Consider the following 14,053-nt stretch of genomic DNA (forward strand, 5'->3'; position numbering starts at 1 on the left):
ACCATACGCTCCACACTGGGCATCAGTATGGCAAACTGAGTTGACACCAGGCTGCTTAAATCCTGGCTTCAAGTAGGTGGGTGGATACTGGCAGTGGTAGACTCTATATTTTCATGCTACTTTTTGCATTTCGAGCTAAACTCCAGGCCATCTGAGTGTCAAACGAGGTCAAGTGAAGGTCTCAGAGACCAGTTGGTGGCATTAATTGACATAGGTCCAAAAAACCAATGGGAAAAGAACAAGCAACTAAATTCACCTAAGACCAGAGTGTTTGACTGGAGCCTTTCCAGGCTTTGCAAACACTCAACCTTGAATTTCATCAGATGTGTGTGGGATTGGGTGTTGGGCCAAGGGCATCTGAACAATCCTGAATTTATCCTCCCTGATCTAAGAGCATTATCTCAGAACAGTGCAATTCAACTTTGATTACGGCATGTCACAAAATCTCATACTCTGACACCCGCACAGGCAAAATCACGCATACACACAGACGCTTACGCACACATCCTCCTGTTCGACTTTCATTAGCACAGCCTGCACTCCTCATCCCTCTATGGACAGATGGAGGGATTCATCCCTGATGTGGGTGTCTAAAGAAAAGGGTGACAGAAGGATGCTAGGAAGAAAGGGAGTTATGTTTATACACCGAGCACATACAGATAAGGGTTTTTAATTATCTACAGCCCTCCCAGAGGACTAAGGAGCTCCACCCACCAAAATCTGATGGGACTTTAGGATGCTCAAAAGAGAGAGAGCAACAAAAAGGTCACACTCAACACAAATAATGTGTTGTGTCAGTAAATTCTGTGTCAATAAAAATCAACTAAAATCACATGGAATTTAAGGGCCAACATTTATAAAACCATTGTTGGTCAGCACAGCACAAGGTCAAAGTGACTTCGGCACTAGTGAATCGCCATTTGAATTAGGGCTGTGCAAATAATCGATGTATCGCCCGAGATAATGAATGCGATATTGCGTAGCTTGTTAGTGAACTATGGCTCTGTGTAGTAAATGCCGCTCCATTTAAAAGCAGTTGATGGAGATTTACTACTAATCACAGAACCGACATTACTGACGAGATGCACAAGATAATCGCATTTAATTATTTGCACAGCCCTAATTTGAATTATTGTATTATAGCATTTATCATTAATTATTGTGGTGTTTGATGTCTGCATGCATCAAACTTGCTCCTTTTTATTTACAGAATTCATCAAAACTACAGCTCTCCCTGAATCGTGGCATTTCAAAGCAATGGATTGAGACCAAACGCTGGTCAGACAAATCCAGTGGATCTGAGAGACATGTTGACATCTGCCTGTCCTAGCTCTCTCTCCCATTTCCTTTTTTCTATTTCCTCCCTCGCTCTGATCAGAGGGACCGTAATCCTCCACAGCAGCTTTCGGTTCAAACTGACTCTGTCAAACGCTTTCCATCCATCTTCCTCTCCCTCGCTCACACACATACACAAATCACTTCCTTTCGCTTTTACACACAAATGCATTTTTCCCCTCTCACACCTTTATCAAACAAGTCAGGGTCTTACTCCAAGATGAAAACATGTTTGTCAGGGGTGCTTTCTGCCTTGAGCGGGCACATGTCTCCTGCAGACCATAAAAAGATACTGCGGCTGGCTGTTCTGACTAACACACATACATACACACACACACTTCACACAGACTCACATGGAAATGATAAACGATCAGATAAAGATACACGCTCAATCATGCATAGAAGCACATCAACATAACTTCTCTTTCCCACTCGGTCCACCTGCTCGCTATCTGTGCTGATGCCCAGTGTCATGGGCGTTGAATGCATTGAATGTTATCTCTTCAGATAAAGATGTTTTGATACTGTTAAGAGGCCTATTGAAGAGCTACTGATCCTTATTGTCATTATCCTGTTATTAGGTTAGATTCCGAGCTGCTTCCTGTAGCTGTTTGCCATGCCCAGCTCATCATATAAACAAATGTCTTATTTGTCACTCGTTATTATGACTAGATGAGGTCTTGTATTCAATTAACTGATGTCTCAGGAAGACCACAAAGAAGTGTGCAATCAAGGGACAGTTCATCCAATTCTGCAATAATACACCAACTCTTAAATGTAGTTTCAAACCTGCATGACTTTCTTCTGTAGAACACAAAAAAATATTTTTCAAAATATCATCTTTTGTGTACCACAGAAGAGAGTAAAGAGTTTTTTGGAGAATTTTCCATTTTAACAAAGGACTGAAATCATTATGTGTCATTTCAGAGGCTTTAAATCCTCCTTTTCTTCATTTAGACATTCATCCAGATTACAAAAGACGAGCAAGCAGCCCAACAAAAGACACAGATTATCAAGTACACACAACAGTGTACAAATACACTGATGTAAAAACAAAACAAGTCTGTCTGACAGCTGAATTAAACACTTAATTCCTTATGGCGAGTAGGCGCATTATCAAAGCTGGACCAAACATCTACACCAATAATGACATTAAACAACAAACACAAAAAATGGATATGAAATTAACACTTTTACACAACATTACTAACCTTGAATTAAAGTAGTCAGAAGTCAAATACTGGCTAATTACTTAACCTCACTGATATACTGGTCTATCATCACTTTTGGAAAGTAAACAAGAGGTTTCCAGTTTTCAATGGCTGCTTAACCAACCAAATCCTAACCAAGTGTATCTTTCAAACTCCCAAATGCTCCTAAAAAGTCTTTAGACAAGAGAAGCAGAACGTGTAGACAAATCAGGCCTTTCCTCTTTCACCTGAAGGTCTGAGTCTCAACACGTTCCACACATTTCCTCATTCGCTCTTCACTTCCACATTTAAGATGCGGGGAGCTCAAATCATATCCTTGGTCAGTCACACCACGTTAGACCTGCACACTGAAAATTTTATGTGCTCTCCTCTGGCTTTTCTATGTTCTTTCTTTCTGCTCAATCTGTGAACATTTTTTTTTTTACACTACTTGATTAGTTTTCAATGGTATTCATGAGAGGTCACCTCTCAGTGTTTAAGAGGAAGTCTTATTTATGATCCCAACACTTGCTGTGAGACAAATGCACAGTTCAGCACCTTAAATTAAAACGTTAGCCACTTCCACAGCAAATATATTCAGCACACTAGTGTTTCGGAGCAGTGCTGCTGAATCTGCAGCGTTACAGCAAAAATATGTAGTATAGCTGAGCTGCAAGTTTATGAAATGCAAGTGATACGAGAAAAACTGGCCAATGTGAAATATTGCCAATAAATTGGTCCAATTTATATATATATATATATATATATATATATATATATATATATATATATATATATAAAAATATATACAGTAAACACACATATTAGCATAAATGTAAAACAAAATATATTCCCTGCAACTAATGCACAACATACACAAGAAGTGACAGTGCTGACATATAACTGCATACACACACACAAACATAGAAACATGCCTTCATAGCGTACACACACGTGAGCTGCAGCAGTGAGGGACAGCAGTGATGTGTGTGGTGGGGGTCGATGGGAGGTGTAGATTTGATTTCTCACCCAGACTGAAGGCTTTTCCCTTCAGCTTTCCTCAAAGCAATCCTGGGGCGTTTCAGAGGCACTGATGCAGGTAATAAATCAGAGATCGTAAAAGTTCATTTCCCACACAGCAGATCTCTAATACAGTGCTGATGTGTGCTGGGCCAGCCGGAGGTGGGGTCTGACTGTCATCACTACATGCCACTTATCATCAACTAAAAGGAAAGATGGCTAGAGGTTTCAGCTGACTTGAGCTTAGTTTTGTCTTTAATAATGAATGTGACTAGATGGCAACAGCTGGCCCTAGATCAGTAACTGAACAGCTTCCTAGCTTTTTCCTTTCTATGGAACCAACAGTTTTATCCCAAAGGCAAATTGCACAGTCAAAGTGAGCTGAATAATGATGTATGGAGGGCAAGCATGTAAAAACAAATATAGTCAGATATGGTCTCAGCCAACAGCCAACACAGTCCATATTAAGGAAGATGTGGGAGACATTCACATTCATTTTGTAACCAATTATCCAAAGCAGGGTATGTATGATTTTGTCGTTGTTAGAGCCATATTCTACAAGATGAACTGGATGTGACCCATCTAGCACTGGTTTACATACAGTATTAATACTCAATCTCATCCAATAGTGTTGGATGAATTGGACCTGTAAGATTAACTTCTTAGACATGAATGCCTGATAATCACAAGCTTAGAACTGATTATTATAAACCGTTAAACTGTGTTTTTAATTTGTGTGTGTGTGTGTGTGTGTGTGTGTGTGTGTGTGTGTGTGTGTGTGTGTGTGTGTGTGTGAGGGGGATGGAATAATCTTGGGATTGGGGCCCTGATACACACGACTGGATTCAACACTGGTAATCCAACTTATTCCCTCCCATTCTCCACAAACACACACACATACACACACATACACACACACACACACACACACACACGCATATTCATCTCAGTGTTCCTTAGGTGGAATCTTGGAAGCTTTCCTCCAGTTATTCTCCATTCAAAAGAGTCTCAGAAATCCCAATTTAAATTTCAAAAAGACATGTAAATCTTGTCATTCGCCACATTTATTTTGTGTGTGTCCAGGTCTATTTTACAGATCTCCCCTCAAAGTACATAAAATGTGGGAAAGACTCCATTTGGAGCATTGCATCAAGAACAATAACTATATTTGAATTCACACCAACATACAGCGTTCTGTTTATTAATGTGCACTGCAGTTTTGTCATCTGTGGGTTCAATGATTTTATCATTTATCATTAAGTAATTCCAACGATATAATTCCCCTCACTCTTTATCATTACAGCTGTGGTGTGGACTTCCCTGCTCTCACGGAATTAGAATGATTATTAAAACTTGACAGTTAAAATTATCATTAAAGTTATCATCCTCGGGGTAAACAGCCCTTAAGACTGGACACAAGCCCTGGCCATAAACAATGAAGCCTCTTCCCTCTTGTTGCCAGTGAGCTGATGAGAGTGGACATACTTTAGGAACATGACCGCTGAATTCTAACACACTTAGAGCAATAAGACCCTGTCAGTAGCTTTTCCTTTAAATCTAGTGATCTTAAAGCAGATGTGTGCAGATTCAAAGCCTAAAATAAATCACTGCCCCACTGAAGTCAATTGAACACACTGGAACAGCTTGGAAACACATTGTAATAGCCAGTGAGACTGCAAAGAATCTGTCAGCTCCGCCTCTGTTCTAAGAGAAAACCCATTTTCTTACAGGCTTACACAAGTGATAAATCACTGCCTCAACATTAACTGTGAGACCAAAGGGAAGAACAGACAGAGGGAGAGAGAATAGAGATGGAAACAGTTTTCCAAAAGGTCACAAGAAAAGCAACTAAAATTGTGCCTCCAGAAAAAAAGAAAAGAAAAACATTGCGTCTATGTGTTTTACTTCTTGGAGCGACAGGAGACGAATCAAATATCAAATAACATTAGCAACACAGCAGTCGACAAAGTCAGCCAGCATAATCATAAGGCAGCAGAGAGTTTAAGAACAAGGGGACAATTTTTGCATGGATGGAATTTTATTGGATTTCTCCACCCCATGCAAAACAAATTGATTTACCTTGTATTTCAAGACTGCTTACATTAGCGCTATTGTGATACTTACAGCTGGTTTTTGAGGAATCATGCTGCGAGTCAAGTCAATATCTGCTTATGTCAAGTCTTATGAAGTTATTCTAATAACACAATATTCAGACAACCATAGCTGTTAAATTACTGATAAGAATGAGTTCAAGAAATGACTCACTCATTTAGAGGCATTTTGGAGGACTCGCATTTAAAGTGTATGAGTCATCAATAAACAGAGTGAGTGCGCACTCTCTCTCCCACTCTCACACACACTCAAAAATGAATTATTCCTTTACTTCCCACTCCAAAGCTCTATGGTCCAGACGTATCCATAAAGGTAAAAGCAACGCAATGTCACAAAACCATCACTGTCTGGTTTCCTGGTCAAACTGATATTCCATACCACCATTCAAGTGCCGATGACAAAGACGTTCGCATGAGCACACACACACAGACCCACGAGTATATAGCGTGAGTGAAGATGTCACATTGGTAATGGGCTGGAGGCAAACTGTCATGGGTGTTGTATGTAGAGATAATGAAGAACGAGAGGCACACAGAAGCTTCTTTGATGATGGCTAACCATGATATTCTCACTTCCATCCATTTGCGTGTGAGTAGACAGATAAGCTATTGTCCACTGCTGGTAGAATACAAGTGACTACAAAAAAACATATGCAGATGAGCCACATCAATATGCATTTTATACAAAACAAAATGTAAATGCAGTCCGTGGTTGCCTGCAGAATCACTAGCTTAACTTTCTGCCACAACTTTCTCATTGAATGAGCGGCGGGTGCTGCTGCGCCCAGCTTTCTGCGCCTGGCCTGACGCCAGCACTCTTCTCCTCCTCATCTGCGTGCAAGAGTCGGGACCGGAAGATAGCACTCCATTCTGTTTTCTATTTACCTTCCTTGCTCGCTCTGTTTGTCAGAGCCCTTGGCGTAAACACGCAAGGCTGCTTTCGAGTCCTTTCAGCAGGGGCTCCTGTGGTTTGGGATGAAGGAAAAGTAATCCATTCCTCTTTTCTTTCCCTCTCTGCAGTTGGTCAGGCTGTTTAGTTTGATTTTCTACATGCTTAACCACGTCACATTTCTTGTGCAAGTGAATCCGAGGGGTCTTGGTGAGCATGCATGACCGCTCCCCAGAAGCTAAATCACAGTGACACTGGAAAAGTGGAAATAACCTGTGTGTTTACCACATTTACCTTCCTTTTTACTCTAAGCGGATGTTCCATCCCATGGCACTAAGGTGACATGAATTGCTCTGACAAGATTCTAATATCATCTTCATTCATGTTAGCTGCACCAAATAAGACGACTTGTGAAGCGCATCCAATGAGGGCTTGAAAACGCTTATCTTGAAGGCGCTGGAAGAATGTGGGATGCCAAGGGCATAAAACACTGGTGGGAAGGATCATGTGACAGCAGTAGTTTCTTGTCTGCATCTCTGAAATGTTTGGAAATATAACACAATACAAAATCCTGAAAAACATGTTGATTCTTAAAATGAGGAATAAGGCTTAATACTCAATCAGCATTCAGTGTCTGATTCCATTCCATGAACCATGTTGATTTGACAAGTTTGATCATTCCCCCCCTGCATTTTATCAACACTCATGATGACAGACTCACTGGCGCCCTCTAGCCCACACTGCATTTGGGATTTGTATGTGTACATCTGCGTGTGGGGAGGTACATTAAGAAGGATAATGGAGCTAAAAAGTCATGTTTCCATGGGAACACTTATAGATGTGTGAGTGGGTGGCTGACGGACTGAAGCACACTGATACAACGGAGATGCTTAATGCACAGAACACAGAGAAAGAAACTCACATACACACTGACAGACTGAATACACGAATGCAACTGCAGACATACACACTGCCAAGCTTCAATGCATCTGTTATGTAGTATAGACATTCATAACATGGTTGCAATACGCTGAATGGATTCACCTATGCCTGCACAAATCAAGACAGCAAAAAACATGTTAGTTTGTTTAGTCCGATGCTCACTGTCAAGAGGAATTAAACCCAACGTTGGCAACCCAGAATGCATAACGACAAAAGAAGACACACCTCGGTCTATCTTCCAGACAAACACTAAACAGGAAGTTGACTCACTTCAAAACATGAGTACATTTCACTGTTATAACAGCAAAGGACAAGTGCATCATTAGAGAATCCTAAAGTTTTCATGAGTGGATATTAATGGCAAAATAGAAATGTTGCTGACATCCTGAACACAACTGATATATTAAAAAGCAAATAGAAAACCAGTATGACAATCTTGCTTCATCTTTTCTCTCTCTTTTTGCAAGAACGAGAAATCTTGCTTAAAACTCATACACATTTGCTGGCACTGATGCCACTTTAAAACTGAGACTTAAGGTGGACGTTTCAAAGAGCAAGTTCACCTACAAAAGGAACAAGATACGTATGCATGTCTGCAAGTTTCAAATCATTTCATGCATCTGAAACAATACTAATTTATTACCTATCACGCATGGCTTAGCAGAGGCAAATATAAAAGCCGGTATAGAAGGATGTAATCCTCCTGACCTAACCCATGGGAAGATCTGCACCAGAAATACTCTGTTCTGCTCTCTTTCCTCAGATATTTTACTAAAAATACACGGAAAGGTCACATCACCAAGTTCATCGTAACAATGTTTCAAATTTGGAACAACCTAAATCCCTGTTCACAATGACACTGTACTGATAGCTGCTAGTAACATTGCTGCCGCTGCATGGCTTTTGGAAAATCTGATTATAAATTAGACAGATCACCGATTTGAAAAGGCACCAATATTGCAAAGAAAACACTTGTATACAGAACACTGCAGCAGCGCATAATGTTTTATCATGAACAAAATGAACAATCATCAATGCATAAAATCATTCAGAAAGCAGACAACATCTGACAATGTTTCAAGAAACTCTCATTGAAAAACAATGACTTACGTTTGCTTTTCTGCTTCAAAAATGCCAGCAGTGTGAACAGGGTTTAAGGTTCAGCGCACAATGGTGTTAGTTCATGGATTTGAACATTTAACCTTTGATTTACTAGCCCAGATGTTTAGCCACTAAGCTAAAATCACAATGCATGCGTGTATGAAGTCTAACATAGAACTTTAAACACTTTTAAGCAATAACACAACAAAAACTTCAAAAAAATTTAGCTTTCTCTTATTACATTTCCATCACTGTATAATCAGCAGCACACAAATGAAGTGCTAGTGAAATTTACACATGCAACCTACAGAAACATATTGTAAACACAAGGCTTAAGTTGTATAAAAAAAGACAGCATTTAAAAAAAAAAAAAAGGCAAAATCAAAAGGTTTTAAAAAAAAAAAGCAGATATACAAAAAGACTGAAAGCCTGTGGTTTCGTAATGGGACTCACGTGTGCAACAGTGGTGACAGGAAGAGGAGTTTCTCACTGGAGGAAATCACTCTCTCCTCATTATCCACACAGACACACGCACTCACATACTCACCAGCACTCACACACGGTGGGACATGGGGGACGCACAGCAGGAGTCTATTCTGAAGATGTCACAAGCAGACAGAACTGTCACTCGCAATTCACACATTTACCTACAGACAATCCCATCCAGTCGCACACAGAACCGCACATGACATGAGCATATGTGCATATGCATGGACAGATCTACAATTAGAAACTCTCTCTACATTCCTAACACAAATATTTACTGCGCAAATAAACTTTGTGCTCTGCCAAGGCACAAAACACTTTCCAGGTACAAGGTTAATTTACTTCCCAAAGAAACACTGCATGTTAAATACACAGGACAAAAATCAAGGACGTGTTTTTTTGCTAAGCTAACATAAATAGTGGAACGATAAGTCACAGCAGAAGGGTTAGGTACATGGTACTTTTTGCTCAACCACACATGCCCAAACACGTTTTCAACAGGCCAGTAGAGGGAAACAGTCAAGCAGAGTCTCATTAAGCACAACAAGATTACAAAAATTGATTTTTTTTCCTCTTAGATTTCTGTTGGCTATTGTGTCTTACCGAGCTGTTCAAATTGCACACATCTTTATGATCAAAGCTCATGCAGTTCAAGATCATTTTCCTGAAGTCAACTCATCGAGCTGATAATTAATTGGGTCATAGGTAAAGATATACACATTCTCACAGTATACAGAACAGCAAATCTATAAACTCCATAGAAGAGCTAACCAATGTCAAGTCATTGTTCCAGAGAAGCTTTATGGAAAATCAAGAGGACGACGTTTATAATATCTGCATGCCTTATAGTTGGGTGATAATATACTTTACATTTGTGATGCTGGACCACAAAACCAGTCATAAGTCACATTGGAATATTTGTAGCAACAGCCAAAAATGCATTGTATGGATCAAAATGATCAATTTTTCTTTTATTCCAAAAATCATTAGGATATTAAGTAAAGACCATGTTCCATGAAGATATTTTGTAAATTTCCTACCGTAAATATATCAAAACCTAATTATTGATTAGTAATATGCATTGCCAAGAACTTCATTTGGACAATCATACATCAATGGAAAGCATATTTATCCATCTTTCAGATTATGTATAAATCTCAATTTCAAAAAAATGACCCTTATGACTGGTTTTGTGGTCCAGAGACACATTTTGTGTCAATACAAGCAATAAAGCTGTTGAGAAATGCTATATAGTATATCTCGCCATTTGCAAGTATATACTGTATGTATGCAGATAAAGTTAAACATACTTGTATCAAATTTTTTGTAAAGAGCTTAGCAATAGTAGTTATATTTTGCAACAAAAGTCAAGTAGTTGGGATTTGCTCTACAGTATATATGGCTGTACATGAGTGTAATACTGAAATGATAAAGTTGGATAATACTTTTAATTAGAAGATGCCATTACGTTGCCATTATTCTCACCATAACTGCGCCAATTAGAGAGCATAAACAGAGCAATAACCAAACTCAAATACAGATGCTGTTGTCTTGGAGAGCGAAAGAAAAACTTAAACCTGATTGGCTGGTACAGCCAATCAGCAACCTATAAGAACAGAGGGGGCGGCTCTTCTTTGGAAGAACGGACAGAGAGAGTCATTCACCAGTTCCCAAACCAGTCATTCAGCCTCATGTCAGCTGCTCTGAGTTCATACTGAAGAGTGAACACTCTTACAGTCCAGTGGACTCTCATCCCAACAGCTTTATTTCAAATATTTTATTAAGTCTCACTCTCATATCATTAATAATATTGTGTTTACATTCAGTGCATTCCGTATTCCATTCTATCTCCATTCTATCTATTCTAAGCTTATCTCTAACTATGGCCAAGAAAAGAAAGATTTTGAAAAATGTCAGCATTATATTCATCCTTGCAGATAGCACTGTGTTTAAGGTCTCTGAAAGCTCTCTGGGGGCAGAGAGACAAGCAGACTGTCACACGTTCAAGGCTGTGACGCCACTGGAACGCAGTGAAATGATTAAGTTTCGTGTTTTATCACAGTCTGATGGTACTTGCTGTTTCTCCTTGAAACTCAGGGGCACTCTGACTGCAAAAGCATGCACGGAGTGCTTAACACATTCATCCACACCTACACTTTTAACAAACGGATGCAAAAAAAAAAACTGCCATATTGTTGAATGTAAATGCACACACATACTGGCATTCACCTATAGCTTTACTCTATTAAAAAGCAAGCCATAATTGGCCACATGCTGACACAACGTACACTCACAGTACAAAAGCCTTGTTTCTTATCAGCCTCTAAAGAGAACAAATTCCACTCAGTTCACAAAAGCTTAAATACTTCATTAACACAATCTTCATGAATTCATAATTTATAGGCAGAAACCTCTGGATACAGTCAGCGGCTGTGAACACTGAAGTCCCACTATGAATAGAATCCTTACAGAAATACCACTCACCACAAGCGTGTGAACTCCTATGATTACTTTAGATTCCAGTACAAACCCCACAGACTCACACTCTCGCCGACTAAAGATGAGTATAACAAAACAGTTCACGTATAAGTCAATGAAAATCTGCCAATTACACGGTTGGCAAACAGCAGTGATGGGTTACTAAAGATGATGCTCACTTCCACAGCGGTGAGGGCAGAGGACTGGTGACGTGTCCACCGGACAAACTGAACATCAGAAACATGCATTAGATGTGTCCTCAGCTGATCTATGCTGCATTGAGGCAGACATAAGGGTTTGCAGATGCGTTGCTTTGAGACACAAAACAATGGCTCAAATGGAAATGGTCAGCGGCTCCCTCTCTGAACAGGAGTCATGACATTACTGCAGCCTCCCCTGATTTCACATGTAAATTAGGGAAAACTTTTAACCCACCCATAATTGCAACTGTGTGTGTAAATAGACCAGTAGCCTATAAAAAAAATGGAGATAGATAGATAGATAGATAGATAGATAGATAGATAGATAGATAGATAGATAGATAGATAGATAGATAGATAGATAGATAGATAGATAGAGTGACGCGTACCATCATGAGCGCTTAAAACGGACCTCTATACTTTGATGACCATGATGAAATGACTGAAAATTACGCACGATAACAGACAACCACTGTATCAGACTCTAAGTGTCTAAACATAACATTACTGGTATTAGCCAGTAATGCTGAGGGTAAAATCTCACGTATCCTAGCCGCTCATTCTCCACCCTGCGCCGTCAGGTAAAGGGCGCACGCTGAGAAGCAGCGCTCACGTACGCGACTCAGAGAGCGAGTTGCGCTCTCTAGTTAACGCTCTCGCGGGACAGCCGCATGCCTGAAACGGACTTTTAACCGTCCCATATGCGCTGTTTGTAGCGTTTCATCACTGGCCTGCCATAAAGAGTGTTTCCAAAACAGCGCTTTTGCGGAGAAACATGTGCGTAAAATGAATATCATGCGAACTGCGTCAGCTCGACTTTGTGTTTTAAGTCACGTCTTAAGCCTTGTATGATGAGACAAATGGAACAGCATATCCTAATCTAAACGTGTTAAGTCTTATAAACATATCTCGGCCAACACTAAAAATTGTGTCATTTAAGCCTACTACACCTCATGTTGTTCCGAACATAGGCTATGACTTTCTTCCGTGGAACACAAGATATGATGTTAAGGCATAATATTAGTGACTGACAACCCTTGATCACCAAACAGTGACAGTGAACTGTTTGTATGCCCACAATATCTGCTAACCAGAAAGTAAAAAAGGTTTGGAACAACTTGATGTTAAGCAAACGATGACAGAATTATCATTTTTGGGTGAACTATCCCTTTAAGAGTCGTATGCGCTTGTGCGCTTTTCATAAAGCACTACACATTGTAAATTAGCAGTTTAAAACACTCTCCATATGCTGTTTTAAATGTAAAAGCTCCAGAGAGTAAAACATCACGCAACCCTGTAACGCGCGGGTGCGGATGCTGCATTGCCTCCTCACAGCACGCCCTTATACTACATCGCAGGTAATGTGCTTCGCTTACCTGCTCAAATAACCTTTCCCATGCATTATTCCGTTAAATAACAAGTTCAAGATGTAAAACGCCAATCCCGTTTATACGGTTGTCCCGTGTCAAGCGCTTACCTGTTCTCGCTGCGGATTTCACCTCACCGCCGCAGTCGCGCTCACACTGCGGATGATGGGCACCTTCACAGGAATCCCAACTCACTTACTCCACAAACACAGCCACAAATAAAACACTCGACTTGGTGGCTTTCGCGTATCAGCGACTCTTAATTCTATCGAAAAGATCCTCCGCGTTTAATTTCCCCAGGAAGAAACGACAAACGAGCTGCAGAATCCCATCAACGACTAAGCTGAAGCGCTGGTGACCGTTAAAATTGCCGCTCACGCTATAGTTTCCATCATGAAGCGCCGATTGACAGAATTTAAAGCGCGCTGAAACGGCAACCGGAATCCCGCGTGCAGCAGTTGAGAGAGCGAGAGAACGCGCGCTGCGGTCAGAGAGGCTGTTTCTGAGTTTGCTGGGTCGCAGCTGACTCCCAAGTACCAGAGGAGAGGCGTGAGTCAGTGGCTTTCTGCTAAGACGCAGCGCGACTGTCTTGTTTTACAAACCCTCCTGACTCGCCCGCAGTGACATCCCGAATCTGGCCGCTGATTGGGCTAATTGTAAAATTTCATTGGCTGCAATCAGCGCGCGCGGCTGGCATGAATGAGGCATACGCTGCACCCCAATGTCTTTTAATGTGTCTATAATGCGTGCATTACACAGTGGCACGGATTTGGGGGGGAAACACGGGTGAATGCAATACTGCAGACAGAATGGTTTACGGATTTGAATATCTAATCGACAAAATGATTTGGAGATTAGGATGTAAACATGTAGCTAATACAAACATCATGTCAGGAGATTAGCTTTACACTAATTTATTTACGCTCATTATTTT

General features: G+C 40.4%; 1 protein-coding gene across 4 annotated transcripts in view; it reads right to left on the reverse strand.

The window, feature by feature from the left end:
- LOC109084906 (plexin-A4) overlaps positions 1 to 13,810 on the reverse strand; it is a 202,418-nt gene extending 188,608 nt beyond the window's left edge. Inside the window, exon 1 of one of the 4 annotated variants that reach the window (XM_042722756.1) lies at positions 13,230 to 13,810. The gene's annotated coding sequence lies outside the window, so the exon portion shown is untranslated. Of the gene's footprint in view, positions 1 to 8,597; positions 8,742 to 9,041; positions 9,933 to 13,229 lie in introns of those variants that run through there. The other 3 variants (XM_042722757.1, XM_042722759.1, XM_042722758.1) reach the window with 3 other exon arrangements.
- Between the last annotated feature and the right edge of the window lie 243 nt (positions 13,811 to 14,053).

The sequence above is a fragment of the Cyprinus carpio genome, chromosome B4 (assembly GCF_018340385.1).
Source record: "Cyprinus carpio isolate SPL01 chromosome B4, ASM1834038v1, whole genome shotgun sequence".
NCBI classification, from domain to species: domain Eukaryota; kingdom Metazoa; phylum Chordata; class Actinopteri; order Cypriniformes; family Cyprinidae; genus Cyprinus; species Cyprinus carpio.